General features: G+C 39.7%; 1 long non-coding RNA gene across 1 annotated transcript; it reads left to right on the top strand.

Annotated features, from left to right (window-relative positions):
• Positions 1 to 3,738: 3,738 nt before the first annotated feature.
• LOC142396301 (uncharacterized) lies at positions 3,739 to 4,184 on the top strand. Its single transcript, XR_012772524.1, has 3 exons — positions 3,739 to 3,824; positions 3,929 to 4,016; positions 4,120 to 4,184. It is a non-coding gene; the product is annotated as an uncharacterized LOC142396301 (long non-coding RNA).
• Positions 4,185 to 14,181: the final 9,997 nt, after the last annotated feature.

The following is a 14,181-nucleotide window of genomic DNA, read 5'->3' as shown; positions in this document are numbered from 1 at the left end:
CGCAAACCTGAGTTGGATTAAGCGGGTATAGAAAATGGATGCATGGACAATGTCCCGACTTTTTTTCTCATATTGTCCTTGCTATTGTGTGATTAATTCTATGCTAAGATTGAACTCACTTCAAACCTGCATTTCGTTCGTTTCGTACTTGTACTCTGTGCAATGACAATAAAGTTGAGTCTAATCGAATCGAATCTAAACAAAAATAAGATTGAGAGAAATCACAATTTAGAAATTGAATAACAATTACGCATATAAGATTCAAAGGTAAAGAGTTAGGGTGGTAATAGGTTTATACACCACTTTATCTTCCATCTATTCTCTGATTAAACTCTGCCTTTGAAGAAATCAAATCAGATTACTTGCCTTTTAAAACTACTTAGCAGCCAAGCTTCGCTTGAAAACTCAGAGACTGCTTATGGGGTCACTGGTGTAGGATGCAACTGACAGCAAATCTTGGTGGAAACATTTCTGTATCTCTCAGATTTTGTTTAACAGTGTAGAATAAGGAAACCTTTTACAGTTTATATCTTAGTTCTTCTACAAGTTATTTTACAGTAAGTGCACAAAGTAAATATACTGGGATCATTTTCACGTGTTATTTGAAAATTATGGGTAGAACAGCATGTCCCTGCAGCCTGTGGTGCTGAATAAACTGCAGAGTTTACTATGTGTGGAGAAAGGCTTACGCTCTGTTCTGTACTGAATGCACTGACGCAGGAACTTTAATGAGCTTTCCCCACATTTGTGTTCCCTGGTATGAGATGCTTGCTGAGAAAAATTGTTGACTTATACTCTGCTTGCAACAGAAACTGAGATGAACAATTGCAGCAGAACATACTGAGACACATTTCAAAGTATCTGCACACATCAGTGAAGGCAGAAGGATTTGCTAGCCCACCATCTCTGTGCATATAAAAGGATGTTGCACACAAAGCTGGTGTTGGAAACACAGTCAAGCTTATTGGTTTGGATTTGTTTAAATATCACAAATGATAGCTGACAGTACTTTTTAGCAGGAGATGAAGCAAAGAAGTGGAGGTAATGCTGCTGGATGTGTGCAGTGGTGTTCGGCTTGACCATGACGCTCTTATTCGTTCATTTTAATAATATTGTGCTTATGTATTGTAGCATATCAAACATAAGAAAATGTGAGTTATATGCTTGATTATTCTCTACATGATCATATGAATTAACTTTTTTGATGACCCTATGCAGAGCACTTTGGTTTGCGTGAAAATAAACTGGGGAGATGAATGTGAACTTGTGGCTTGTAGTACAATTGATCCACATTAGTGAGCATGACCACAGCTGCAAAACTGCATATGAAAAAAGCATGACATTAATGTTGCCTCAGTTTAACAAAGCAAAAGAGATGGAGGCCTATTTAATAACAGTGATGCATTTATTGTTTCTGTTTGAGCTGGCATGACTAAATGTATTATTGTTTGCACTCTGCCAAGTTAATCTCACAGCACAATGAAATGCCTCCCACAGCTGGAAACAGTGTGTGGGTAGCTTTTGAAGCACAACAAAAGAAATAGAGAGGCACTTACCCTTAGTTGCACACTGTGAGACATACACGGACACGTGTGAGTCTACATGCATCCGCTTGTTCACTGAACACACACCAGCACAACTGGACACGCTCATGCAAACACAGGTAGAGCAGATTTGCAGGGTGTTCTCTCATTATGCCTCTCGGCTCCAGGTAAGAATAAACCGCTGACTCTCACATAGCGAAGACATTCGCAACCAATGCTCGAAACACACAAACTTAGCTGAAAAGAAATTCTTAAAATGACACGCATGCCTCATCATTGTTTCGCACTCTCTTATAACAGTTATCTTCCAGCTGATTCACTTCTACGGAGCCCGGTGGAGATCAAACAATATCTTTGTTCAGGGGGTTTCAAGAAAGCGTTCTCTCACTTTTCAAAGTGTGCCCTCGCTTTATTAAATCGTGCGCTCGTCTAAATAAAGCGTGCGCGCGTATACATAAACCGTGCGCTCGTCTTACTAAAACCGTGCGCTCACTTCCCCTCAGTCGTGCCCACATTATATACCTTATATATAATGTGAGCACAATAAACAAAAGTGTGCCCACGATCTGTAAGACGTGCCCACGACATTCTGTATGGCAACAATAAATCCAAATTGCTTGAAACGTTCGCACGTTGTATTAATTGTGGCCACGAAATCTGTTACCATTACAGTGTGAGCATCTCACCTTTTTAATCTATTTGGAAGTTGCTTGGAATGGAACAGTAAGTGCATTGTGCTATGGCGAATGTATGCCTAAGCAAGTATTATGGGACGAACAGTGTCCCTTAATGTAAGGTATAATTCAAGTGCTTGGTCTGGACTGTTTGTCAACTGTAACCCTCGTTCTTGCATTATGCCTGTGCAAAAATCAAATACATCGATGTCGCATGGTATGGAGTCGAGGAAGGTGCATTTCCTCTTGCAGACGGTCAGATTGGCTTCATCGAGAGGAAAGAGATGATCTTCAGCCCCCCACAGATGCGCAGCCAGGTGCATTATATCCGGTATTCCAGCCGGAACACCTGGGTTTCTGGACGGACGGATGCGATGTGCATTCCATGTGTCTTGGATGCTGTTCAATTCATCCTGGGAAAAAAATTAACGAATGCAAATAAATATTTTAGGATTTTCATTTGGCTACAGCCCTGACTTGGGCGCCTTACAAGGCAGCCTTGAGAACAGGTGAGGGTGTGTGAAGTACTTTGAGTCAACTGTAGCTAAAAAATATTCACTTTAAATTACTATGTGCTGTGTCTGGATGGCCTACCTGGACAGGTCCCATGAAACACAGCTGGATTAATGCCTTGTCTAAGAAGTCACCGGTGAAAAGACCTTCATCTTTCAGCTCTCCAAATAGCTGGATGTATTGCTCAATTCCCGCTCTTCTCATAACTCCCCACCAACTCTCAATTCGCTGATTAGCACTACATCTCCCTATCAAAAAGCTTGACTGGCCAGCCCGGCTGTCTTCATCATTTTGTCGCAAGAACACTTGAATGTCGCGCAGAACCACATTCTCCGTCCCCATGTCGGTGCGCATCAGCGTTGAGTACCCACCAGATCTCTCCACGGCTTCTATATAGTAGCCCCCAATAACACTGGGGTCACTATTTGTGAGTGCCGCTCTGAGCCACATCACTTTCCTACTAAACCCGTCTATGCACCCGTTTATGCATATACCATACGGGGTCAGTTTATCATATGAGTCGACGTGCCAAATGAAATTAGGACCCCTGGACAAGTACTGTCTCCTTCTCAGGCGTCTTGTGCGGCGATACTGGGTGGCTTCGGGATCCAGCTCACTAAGGATGATGCGCACATCTTCTTTCCTTACTCGAAACCCATTCCTTACACATTTAGTGTACATCCACCGATATCCATGGAACCTCCCTGGGCCTTGAAGTTGGTTGATGATAAAATCTATCACTGCACCCAAATCATCATACACCCTGCGGCGAAGACCGTTTTGTCCCAGAGACAAAGAACCAAATGGTAATTAATTGGTTATAATTATATATGAAGATGTATGCATGTAATGTGTTTAATTTGAATAATGAAAGTAGACCACATAAGCTCTGCATTTGTTTTCACTTCATTTAATTTGTTTTGTCTTTTTCTAGAAACGTTTCCTGGGAAGCCTGGGTGGGGCGAATCCGGGGGCCGGCGTTCGGCGCATGTTACGCCAGGTGGCTACAAATCAGGTCCTGGGGGAGTACAGCCTGAGGGGGAGGAGGGCAAAAAGGCCTTCCAGGGCCTGGCCCTGTACAAAGTTATTACCGGTAAGTTTAACAGGTATTTTTTTTACAATTCAGTGTTATGCCAAGTTTGATTGAGGTTTAAATGTGTAACTTTTTTTAAACTTTCGTTTAACTTTCATTTGTAGAGGCCTGCATGCAGAACTACCCGCTAACAAAGGTTGCTGACATAGAAGAGTGCATTAGCCATGCACTGAAATTTGCACTGCACAGAAGGTAAATGTAAACTTTAGTCTGTCATATCATTCTCTGAATAGTCACATTAATGAAATTAAATATTGGTACTAAGTTGGATTAAACCGTTTCGTATTCTTTTTAGGCCAGCTCCTCAAGACGGAACAGACTGAACCAAATACCACCACCAGCACCAGCACCCACACCCATTTTTTTATTATTGTAGTTAATTGTATTTTATTCATTTTATTCATACTGTTTTTTTGTTTATATTTTATTATTATTGTTTTATTGAAATTAAACCATGCAAATACACCCATTTTTGATGTTTATTCTTGTATTTAACAGTATTGATTTGGTATTAAACATTCTCGTCCTGCAACATTTGCCATCACTGCTTAGCTCTGAAGTAAATAGCTGTCGTGCATTTTTACAAACTAGAAATATGACAACATTGTGGGAAAGAACCCAAATATGTAATCAACCATGTTACTAGAATGCATAGTAACCTTGTTACAGAGAACTGAAATAAAACGTTTGACTTTGGTTCTCTAAAGGTTTGGTTATAACCAAACCAAAATCTACCACTTAAAAACGTTCCCTTTGGTTGTCTAGGGGAACCAACACATAATAAACAAGGTTGGGGGAACCTCATGAGAACGTCTAGGGAACCAAATATCTAACCAACAACGTTGTGGGAACCATATGGGAACGGCAAGGGAACGTAATGGGAACCACACACATAACATTCTGGGAACCTAAATAAATGTTGCCTGCTAACCAAATTAGAACCGAAAAAAAAACAAAAATCAACATACTCAGAACCTAAAAACAACCAAGGGCTAACGTTCCAGGAACATTCTCGGAACGAAAAATTGTTAGTAGGGTAGGCTCATGATGATGCCATGACTGGACGCCAAGGTTGAAAGAATATTCTTGTATTCCATTCCTAGCCCATGGTAAACCCTGATTAAGTCCATTTCAAAATGGTGAAGAATCATATTCTGCTGGTAAATTGGGCTCATGATGTTATGAGAGTGTGGAATCGTGGCCACGCTTTGCTTACTTGTGCCAATTTTAATTAGGCTATACATTTCTTAAATAACGTTAACACGTTTTGTGAATCATGACCACGCTTTAGTAAATTGTGGTCACGAGGTATATAACTTTGTTACTACAACGAGAGCACGAAACTACTAAATCGAGCGCACAATTTAGGTAAACGTGCGCGCGTTGTATTTCAACGAGAGCACGTTTTGGTTAAATGAGAGCGCACTTTGCAAAGTGAAGACACGTTTCAGTAAATTGTGCTCAAGAGGGATATAACGTGAGTACGACTGTATTACAGCGAGTACACGACATTAGTAATTCGAGCGCACGATTTAGGTAAATGTGCGCTTGCTATATTTTAAGGAGAGCACGGTTTGGTTAAATGAGAGCGCACTTTTTAAAACGGGTGCACGCTTTCTCGACACCAAAATATATTTCACCTTAAGACTCAAGGGGCTCCGTACATTTCATATAGATGTTGTGGAAACAACTTAATCATGTAAATGTCATATATTAATAATAAATTAACTGTGCGCAAAAAAACTGAAGAAACATGTTTTTATTTCATCCCAGTTAAAGCAGACGGCTTTAACTGGGAAAAAAAAAGAAAAGAAATTCCAAAGCTGCAGTCTTCCTTTTTATTGGCCCATGTGGGGAAGAAAATGAAAGAGATGTTAAAGGGATAGTTCGCCTCTTTTGACATGAAGCTGTATGACATCCCATATTAGCAATATTATGTATGAACATTTTCTTACCCCCTGTGAGCCGAGTTTCGGCCTTGTTTTGGTGTTGACGAAGGTAGTCCGGCTAGTTGGCTGGGGCCACAAAAATAAAGCGTCTTGCTTCTCAAAACAATATGTGTTCAAAAGAGTAATACATTTGCATCACAAAATCGTTGTCCAGGAAAAAGTCAGACCTCACAATCGCTTGGCGCTATTTTCTCTCCCTTCATATCACTGCGCGCTGCCGCCTGCCAACAAGCGCACCTGTTTCAAGGTGAACACCGAGCAGACCGAAGTGAAGACCGAGCAGTCCCCTGCTTCATGGCAGTAAACACCTTGAAACAGGCGCGGCAGGCGGCAGCGCATGAAGGGAGAGAAACGCTTTATTTTAGTAACCCCAGCCAACTAGCCGGACTTCTTTCGTCGACATCAAAACGAGGCTGAAACTCGCCTCACAGGACGCAGGGGGGGGTAAGTCAATGTTCATGAACGATATTGCTAGTATGGGATGTCATACAGCTTCATGTCAAAAGAGGCGAACTATCCCTTTAAGAACAAATTTGCTTCATTATTTCCAGTTTATTGCCTCATGAGATTGTATGAGGAAATGACAAAGAAGATGTGTTGTGATTAAAAAAGGAGTAGGCTCGCCATCCTGACAGATGAACTTAAAGAGTCAGTGAGACAGGACAATTACACTGAGAAGACACCATTCTGGAGATCAAGAAAATACATATAAGCACACATTTAGAATAACTCTGAATTGAATTAAGCGGGTATAGAGAAGGAATGGATGGACGTATGCGTGGAGATATATAACAACTTCACTATTATAGCTTTTGTTAAAATTTATAAAAAAAACAAATCTGCATTAATTCAGTTTGTAAATTATGTACACAAAGGCAGATGATTCTTGTTAAGACTTCTTAATCGAAACTCAAATCCTGAGCGAGATATATTTTCAATCCCACATCTGCTGACTTTAACAGCAAGTACAGATTTAGATTAGTGTTTTGACATAATCCTTCTTTCCATAATCTTCTACTAAAACGATCTCCCAAGTTACAATAGTGCTCACTGCAACCAATTTATGTGATAAATGACCCATCATTTCAGCTCATTAATCTTCTTCTTAATGTGGCTGGCAGGTGTTGTCTCATTATATTTTTTTCACCCTCTCACCAATGCTGCCCATGGGAGAGGAAAATGCATTAAGATAATTAAGGATGGTTTGAGAGGACTTGCTTCAGATTGTATGCAGGCTCAACAGGCCCTGTTAGCGTGTTGGGACCCCGAAAATCTAGAGAAGTGGAGAAATATGATTTATAGCACTCACCCATCTCATTACCCACCTGACGCTGTCAGCTGTCACAGCAGTCCCGAGATCATGCACTATGCTGCAGCCGGAGGGAAAGTGTACGTTATGATGGTATATCCTCCAAAGCCGAGTGACTGGTTCAGTGTGTGCGATAGACAGACATTTGCACCGTCTGCATTTCTTTCTCAGACAAGTTAAATGTGAAAATGGAGAGTTTCGAGACACAGTGAAAAACTGCATGCATGTGGAGGAGTGTGAGCATGTACCCTCTTGCCAACATACACCTCACTTCCCAGTGGGTAAAAAGCTTAAATATAAGTCACAGATTACTTATATTAAACCCATTTTTAATAACCAGTTTAGACTTTGAAACAATGAAGTGTAGTTTTAAAACAAACAAACAAACAGCTGACCACTTGTTTTTAGCTAGGTGAGTAAAAGTAATGCACCTCTGTCTCACTGAGATTGTCGGCATATTATGGAGCTGGTTCAGTCGTCATCAGGTTAGAGAATGGCTGAATGTAACATGAATAACTGAGGTACGCTAGCTGTTGGAGGCTATACAATTTGGAATAAAGCTCATGAGAAACATCTAAAATTATTCTTTTTTTTTTTTAAATTTCGACTAAATTCTCATTTAAATTTATTTTGTTTTTCATTTAACGCGCAAACAATAATGTCGGGTAATTTCCCAGCTGCATTATTTATTTAGTTTTTTCATGAATCTCATTAATGATTCCCTAATTTTTATAGGATACCCCCATGGTACCTTTTTTCTTTAATGAGGCATTGTATAGCTGAAAATAAAAGAGTTCTTCAGTTTGCCATGTATTGTTGTGTTTTAATATATTTTGATGAGAAGTATATTTTTTGGGGGTATATTATATCGGGTAAAATACAAAAATGTACATTAGGGTTGTAGGGTTAATTAGGTTCTTTACTGATTACTTTATTCACTAGTTAAGTCAATTAAACTAGTTTGACAATTAAATGATTATTTCAGTTTTTTGTCCAAGCTAACAAAGCAATTTGGTTATTTTCAAAGTCTCGGAATATACATTTTGATGCATTTCAATTTGAACAGTGAGGTAAATAACACAAAAATAAAACAGAAAAAACAGAACTGTTAGGGATGTTGATGAGGATTCTCAGTCATCAGGTCATGGTAATCATAAGAGCTTGAATCAGCTTATAAGCAGAGAGGGTCATTACAGTCACATGTGTCACTGAACCCCCTGACCAATGTGCATACCTGACACCACCTCCTGTACAGTGACACATGTGACTCTGCTTATAAGATGATACTCCCCATCATTTAGTTCAGAACTGAAGAAGCCTTTCGGATGAGAGGTGAAACGTCTTCAATATCCAAGAAGTCCAGTTGCCCTTATTCAAGCTCTAATGATTACAGCTAGGGATATTGTCCTGCTATGTAGGAAATTTGCTTTATTTACCACATTTTCTTAGGGCACACTGACTTTCAACTGTGGATCAAGTTATCAGAAGGCAAAAATATCTAGTTCCAGCCTCACGTAAGTGTCTATTTTCTTCATTATATAATGGACATAGGACGGTGACAAATCAGCAAAGTAGTTATTTTTTCTAAAATGACTTCCGATGGGTTTCTGTCATGACAAGGATGAGTGCACTACTTGGGGTCAGAGAGCAATCCTTATTGTTTGGCAGCTCCTAAATAGTCAATGGAAAGAACCGGACAAGAAAGAAAAAAAAGAAAAGAAAATAGGTTGATGAAAATGGTTCAGTATTCCCAGGGGATCAAAGTTGTTTTCTGAGAGCAAAGAGGATTTTGGATTCAGGGGTCACGCAAAGACTAATATAATCAACACTGTCCAAGCTAGCTCACTTGTGTCTTATGTTTACAGTAGGCTTAACTTAATCTTAAATATGGTAGGTAGTGGTGCCTGCTATGAATATTTTTACTTATAGAGCCCAGTGAGGCTGTTACCACTGTGCTGCTGATTTAGTCAAACTACAAGAGCAGAAACTCACAACCATTGTCAAATAAGATCATTTTGAAATATTGCTTATACTTGTTAAAACTCTGAACAATGAAATACTGTTTCATGATTGAGTTTTCAATTATCGAACTATGAAAATGTATTTGTATCACTGAAATCTCATGAATGCCAAACTAGCTTTGCTCCCTGGATGCTTATGTATCCAATAATGTTTATAGGCAAGAAACTCGTTTATAACCCTGTCCAGTCAGGCTTTGAATTATTTGTAAAGTCAATTCATGCAATAAATATTATTTTCTGCATTCAGGGCCAGCTCGCTCAAAAACTTTTGGTGCTATTAGATTTGAAAAGATAGCTATGGCATTTTTACTCTGTAAACTTTAGGACTCAACGAAACTACCCCTTAACGATGTAAGGTTTATGATTAAAAAATCATGTCACACATCGGTGACGACAGAAAAAAAGCTACATCCATACTTCCAAGCTAAGCATTTAGTTAATTGTGAGCTATTAGGCAAGGCAAGGCATCTTTATTTATATAGCGCATTTCATACCACAGGCAACTCAATGTTTGTGTTCACATTTGTTACAACATCATCGTCAGTCTCAGATTCAAACAAGGATTTAAGGATTGCTAACTGCTATGGCACAATGATACATAAATGAGAAAATACCAAAGTTAAGGAAAGATTTTTTGCAGGATCAGTGCTAGTTAGTTTAAGTAACATGTTCCTGTTCATAACTTAACATTTCTACTGCTAAAATCAATCTTGAATAATAGAGTTAATAAACCTTTCTCCTTAATCCTCCTACCTGTGACCCAGATCGCAGCAAAAACATTTCTACTGCTAGAATAAATAAGTCAAGTTGGTCATGTAATATTGAAATTACGGAAAATCAAGTTTAACATAGTTTCTCTGTCTGAGGTAAATATATGAACAATACGTACTTTGTTGCACTCACTGGAGGCTTGCTACAAAGGGACAAGCCAATGCTCCCTTGTAGTGTTTTTGTTTTTGTAGTAGGTTTTTCTCTGAAGTCCAGCGGCAGGTAGAAAACCACAGTCCGAAGGCTATCAATAACACCGCCACGGAAGTGGAGGAGGAGGTTCTAAGAAGGGATGCAGCTGATACTGAGGTGAATAGGCCAGTTAGAGAGAGAAATATGGAGCAGAAAGCTAGAGTTAAGTGGCCTAGAGCAAATAGCAACAAAGAATGGGAGGCAGTCAATAAAGATTTGTCAATAATATCAGGTAGGTTAGGAGGAAATGCAAGCGATAGGCTAGAGAAGATGGGAGATATAATTTACTCCTATGGTGTAGAAATATTTGGGGTGCAAGGTAGAAAGTGGGTTGGAAGAGTACATTTAGTTAAGTTTATACGGCAAAGAGAGATGGAGAAATTGGTTAAGGAAAGAAGAAATTTAAGAAAGCAGTGGAAAAGAGCTACAGAAGAAGAGAGAGGGGGAATGAATGTTTTGCAGGGAGAATTGAGAAACAGCCTAGCAATACTCAGAAGGGCTGAAAATCTTGGGAAAAAGAGAAAGAAGAAAGAATATGTAAGGACTGTGTTTTACAAGGACCTGTTCAAGTTTGTTGCCTTAAGCTGCCCTCCCTTTTCCTGGTTAAACAATCCTTTAACAAAGCCAGAGGTGGAAGAGTATCTAAGAAATACATTTAGAACTTGAGCAGTGTAGAGTAGTAGGCCTTCCACCTGACATGCCACCATTAGGAGAGATAGCTCATAAGAGAACACCTAGGTGGAAAGAGATTGAGGAGGTAGTCAAGCGTGCAAAGGCTTCGTCGGCCCCAGGGCCAAATGGAGTCCCCTACCTGGTTTATAAAAGTGCATCTGATATCGTAGTTAGTAAGTTTTTGTGGAGGCAATTAAGAATAGTTTGGGAGAAACAGGCTATTCCTAGAGCATGGCGTAGGGTAGGAGGCGTTCTTATTCCAAAGGAGAAAGAGTCCTCGGACCTGAGTCGGTTCCGGATGATCTCTCTCCTAAATGTAGAGTGGAAGATTTTATTTAGTTTCGCTGCACAGAGATTAGCTAGTTATTTAGAAAAGAATAGCTCAATAGATACTACTGTGCAGAAGGCAGGAATTCCAGGTTTCGCAGGGTGTTTAGAGCACACTAGCATGATTTGGCATCAGATTCAGACAGCCAAGATTGAGAAAAAAGACTTGCATTTTACATTTCTGGATCTAGCAAATGCATTTGGTTCAGTGTCACATAGCCTTATTTGTAAAGCGTTTGAGTATTTTAGAGTGCCTGTAGTAGTTGTTAACTTAGTAAGAGCATATTTTCAGGATATTAGACTTTACCTAAGTACAGCACGTTTCACAACAGGTTGGCAGAGGCTAGAAATAGGCATTATGGCAGGCTGTACGATTTCTCCATTAGCATTTACAATGGCGATGAAGATAATTATTAGAGCTTCCAAGTGGGTTGTAGGTGGAGAGAGATGTCGGGATGGCATACACCTTACATCAATTAGAGCATACATGGATGATATGACGTTGGTGACTACAACAGTACCATGTATGAAGAGAATACTTGAGACACTTAATAAAAATCTAAAGTGGGCTGGTATGAAAATCAAACCTACTAAGTCTAGAAGTATCTCAAAAAGTAGAGGGAAATTAAGTGATAGAAAGTTTGTAATAGATGAGGAAAATTAGGGAAAAGGCAGTAAAGAGTTAGGCAGGTGGTACTAGGAAGACATAAATGATGGAGAGCAGGCAGTGCAGTTTCGGAAAGATGTTGCTGAGGGACTGGATAGAATAGATAAATCCGAGCTTCCAGGAAAGTTGAAGCTGTGGTGTCTGCATTTTGGATTGTTTCCTAGGTTGATGTGGTCACTGTCTGTGTATGAGACTCCATTATCTGTTGTAGAAAAAATGGAAAGATTAGTTAGCTTTTACATTAGGAAATGGCTAGGTGTTCCTAGATGCTTAAGTACAGTGGCACTGTATAGGAAAGGCATACTCCAGCTCCCAGTATCTAGTCTAGTAGAGGAGTTTAAATGTACTAAAGTTGGGACAGAGCTTCTGTGAGCTGGGAGTAAAGATGTGGTAGTTAGTAAGGCGGTTCCAAACCCAACCAAAGGGAGGAAATGGAATCCAAGAATGGCAGCTTAGGAGGCAGAAGCAACTCTTACACATGCAGAGATTGTGGGTAATGTACAAGGCCGGGGAGGCTTGGGGCTTGGCCCAGGCAAACCGGTGTGGAGTAGGGCAGGGCCCAATGAGAAGAGAAAGCTAGTTGTTGAGCAGGTTCGTAGACAGGAGAAAATGTTAAGGGGCACAAAGGCAGTGGCTCAGGCTAAGCAGGGACGGTGGTTGAATTGGAAAGGTGTAGAGAAGGAAAAGTTTAGTTGGAAATAGCTGTGGAGTATGGAGGAAAGGAGTATTAGATTTTTGATAGGGGCAACATATTATGTATTGCCAACTCCCTAGAACCTAAAACTCTGGGTAAATGGAGACCCGTTATGTTCGTTATGTTCAGGTACTGCAACTCTAAGGCATATTTTGTCAGGCTGTAAGGTTAGTCTGTCACAAGGCCGGTATACATGGCGACATAACCAAGTATGTAGAAGCTTAGCTGAAGGTATTGAAGATAAACGAAGGCAGGTAAAGGTCAGAATAAAGAAGATTATTACACATTGCTATCTTTACAAACCGTACATAATGTAGGTTTGAGATTTACAAGACTTTAGAATTAATTTAACGTTGCTGTAGACACCTAATAAAAGAATGCTGCTGAGAGTGTTTATCATTGTCTTAGCAGTGTTGCAATATTCAATAACACTATCCACACTGTTCCCACACAGCTAAGCTCCTTCTTCCGTCACAATCTGGTACTCTTTAGGGGATCAGACAAAACAAACAATAAGAAAACACCAGTTTTATTTTTAGGAATTGCTATGGTCACTGATTAATGATTAATGGAGAAAATAAAGAACATGGGGAAAAAAGAGAAAAAAAATCATTTTGAAAGATTATATTCTAACAAATACTTATTTTCAATTGCTTTGAGTCAATTGTGAAGTTTCTGTTTGTGTAAAGCAGCACATAAAGAAATAAACTTGGTGTCAGCATTAAATCAATTTCATGGATATTCTATTTTAATCTTGTGGTAACATGGGCTGGCAAAAACCCATTCACAGTGCACTCCATACTGTCACTGGTTCAGGGAGGATTCACACATATGCAAGACTTCTGCATCATCGCTAGAAAGGGAACATGCCCGACGTTTACATTTGTATTGACATTGGGTCACAAGATAAGTCACATGATTTGATTTGGTGCCCGTACTTTCACTTGAAAAGTAGAACTCCTCTCACCTTCCCAAGGCAAGCAACGTTAATAAAGCAAAGCGACGAACAAACAATTCAGTTTCATCAATACAAGATGTCACATACCAAAACCACCTTTCAATGAGAGGTGAGATGGTTGAGGCCTGAAACAAGTGTAAGTGAATCCTTCCTGAGTGACACAGTCGCTCTCTGGCTGACACACAAACACAGAAAATGAACAATCAATGGTCAAAAACCAAAGCAGCAGTTGCTCAACTGAGTCAGTTTGACTTTATCTGGTTATTAATTGTGAACCTGCTATTTAGGTTGTCTAGCTAACAAAGACTGCAACCAGCAAGCAATTCCAGCGGCAAACATACTAACTGCCAATATTTTCCACCAAACCTGTCCAAAAGCACCTGACCTAGCAACCTTGCAGGCAATTGCAGGTTAGTTTACCACGGCGTATGCATGTTGAGAATTATATGGACCCTGTGAAAGGAAAAAGTCTCAGCGAGTAAAAGGCACTCACTAATTAGCTAGCTAGCTTGCCTGCAAGCACGTTATTTTAAAAGTCTATACACCTAGCTTGCCTATTACCCGTGGTCATAAATCTCTGATTTTGTCTTTTACACACACACAATTAACTCTGCACACTGAAACATAGATCATAGAAATGTCTGTTTAAAGAAGACACCATATGTTAGCTGGGGAAATCTCTCGCTGTAACGAAAATGAGGGGGTTTGTACAATGCAGTCACAAAGTCTTGGGACATATGAATACAATTTTGGGTTATCTCGGCCTAATGCATGAGAATTAAATACAACAGTAACTGTAG

The sequence above is a fragment of the Odontesthes bonariensis genome, chromosome 12 (assembly GCF_027942865.1).
Source record: "Odontesthes bonariensis isolate fOdoBon6 chromosome 12, fOdoBon6.hap1, whole genome shotgun sequence".
Lineage (NCBI taxonomy): Eukaryota > Metazoa > Chordata > Actinopteri > Atheriniformes > Atherinopsidae > Odontesthes > Odontesthes bonariensis.
The sequence above is the reverse complement of the archived record's forward strand: the minus strand, read 5'-3'. Positions and strand labels throughout refer to the sequence as shown.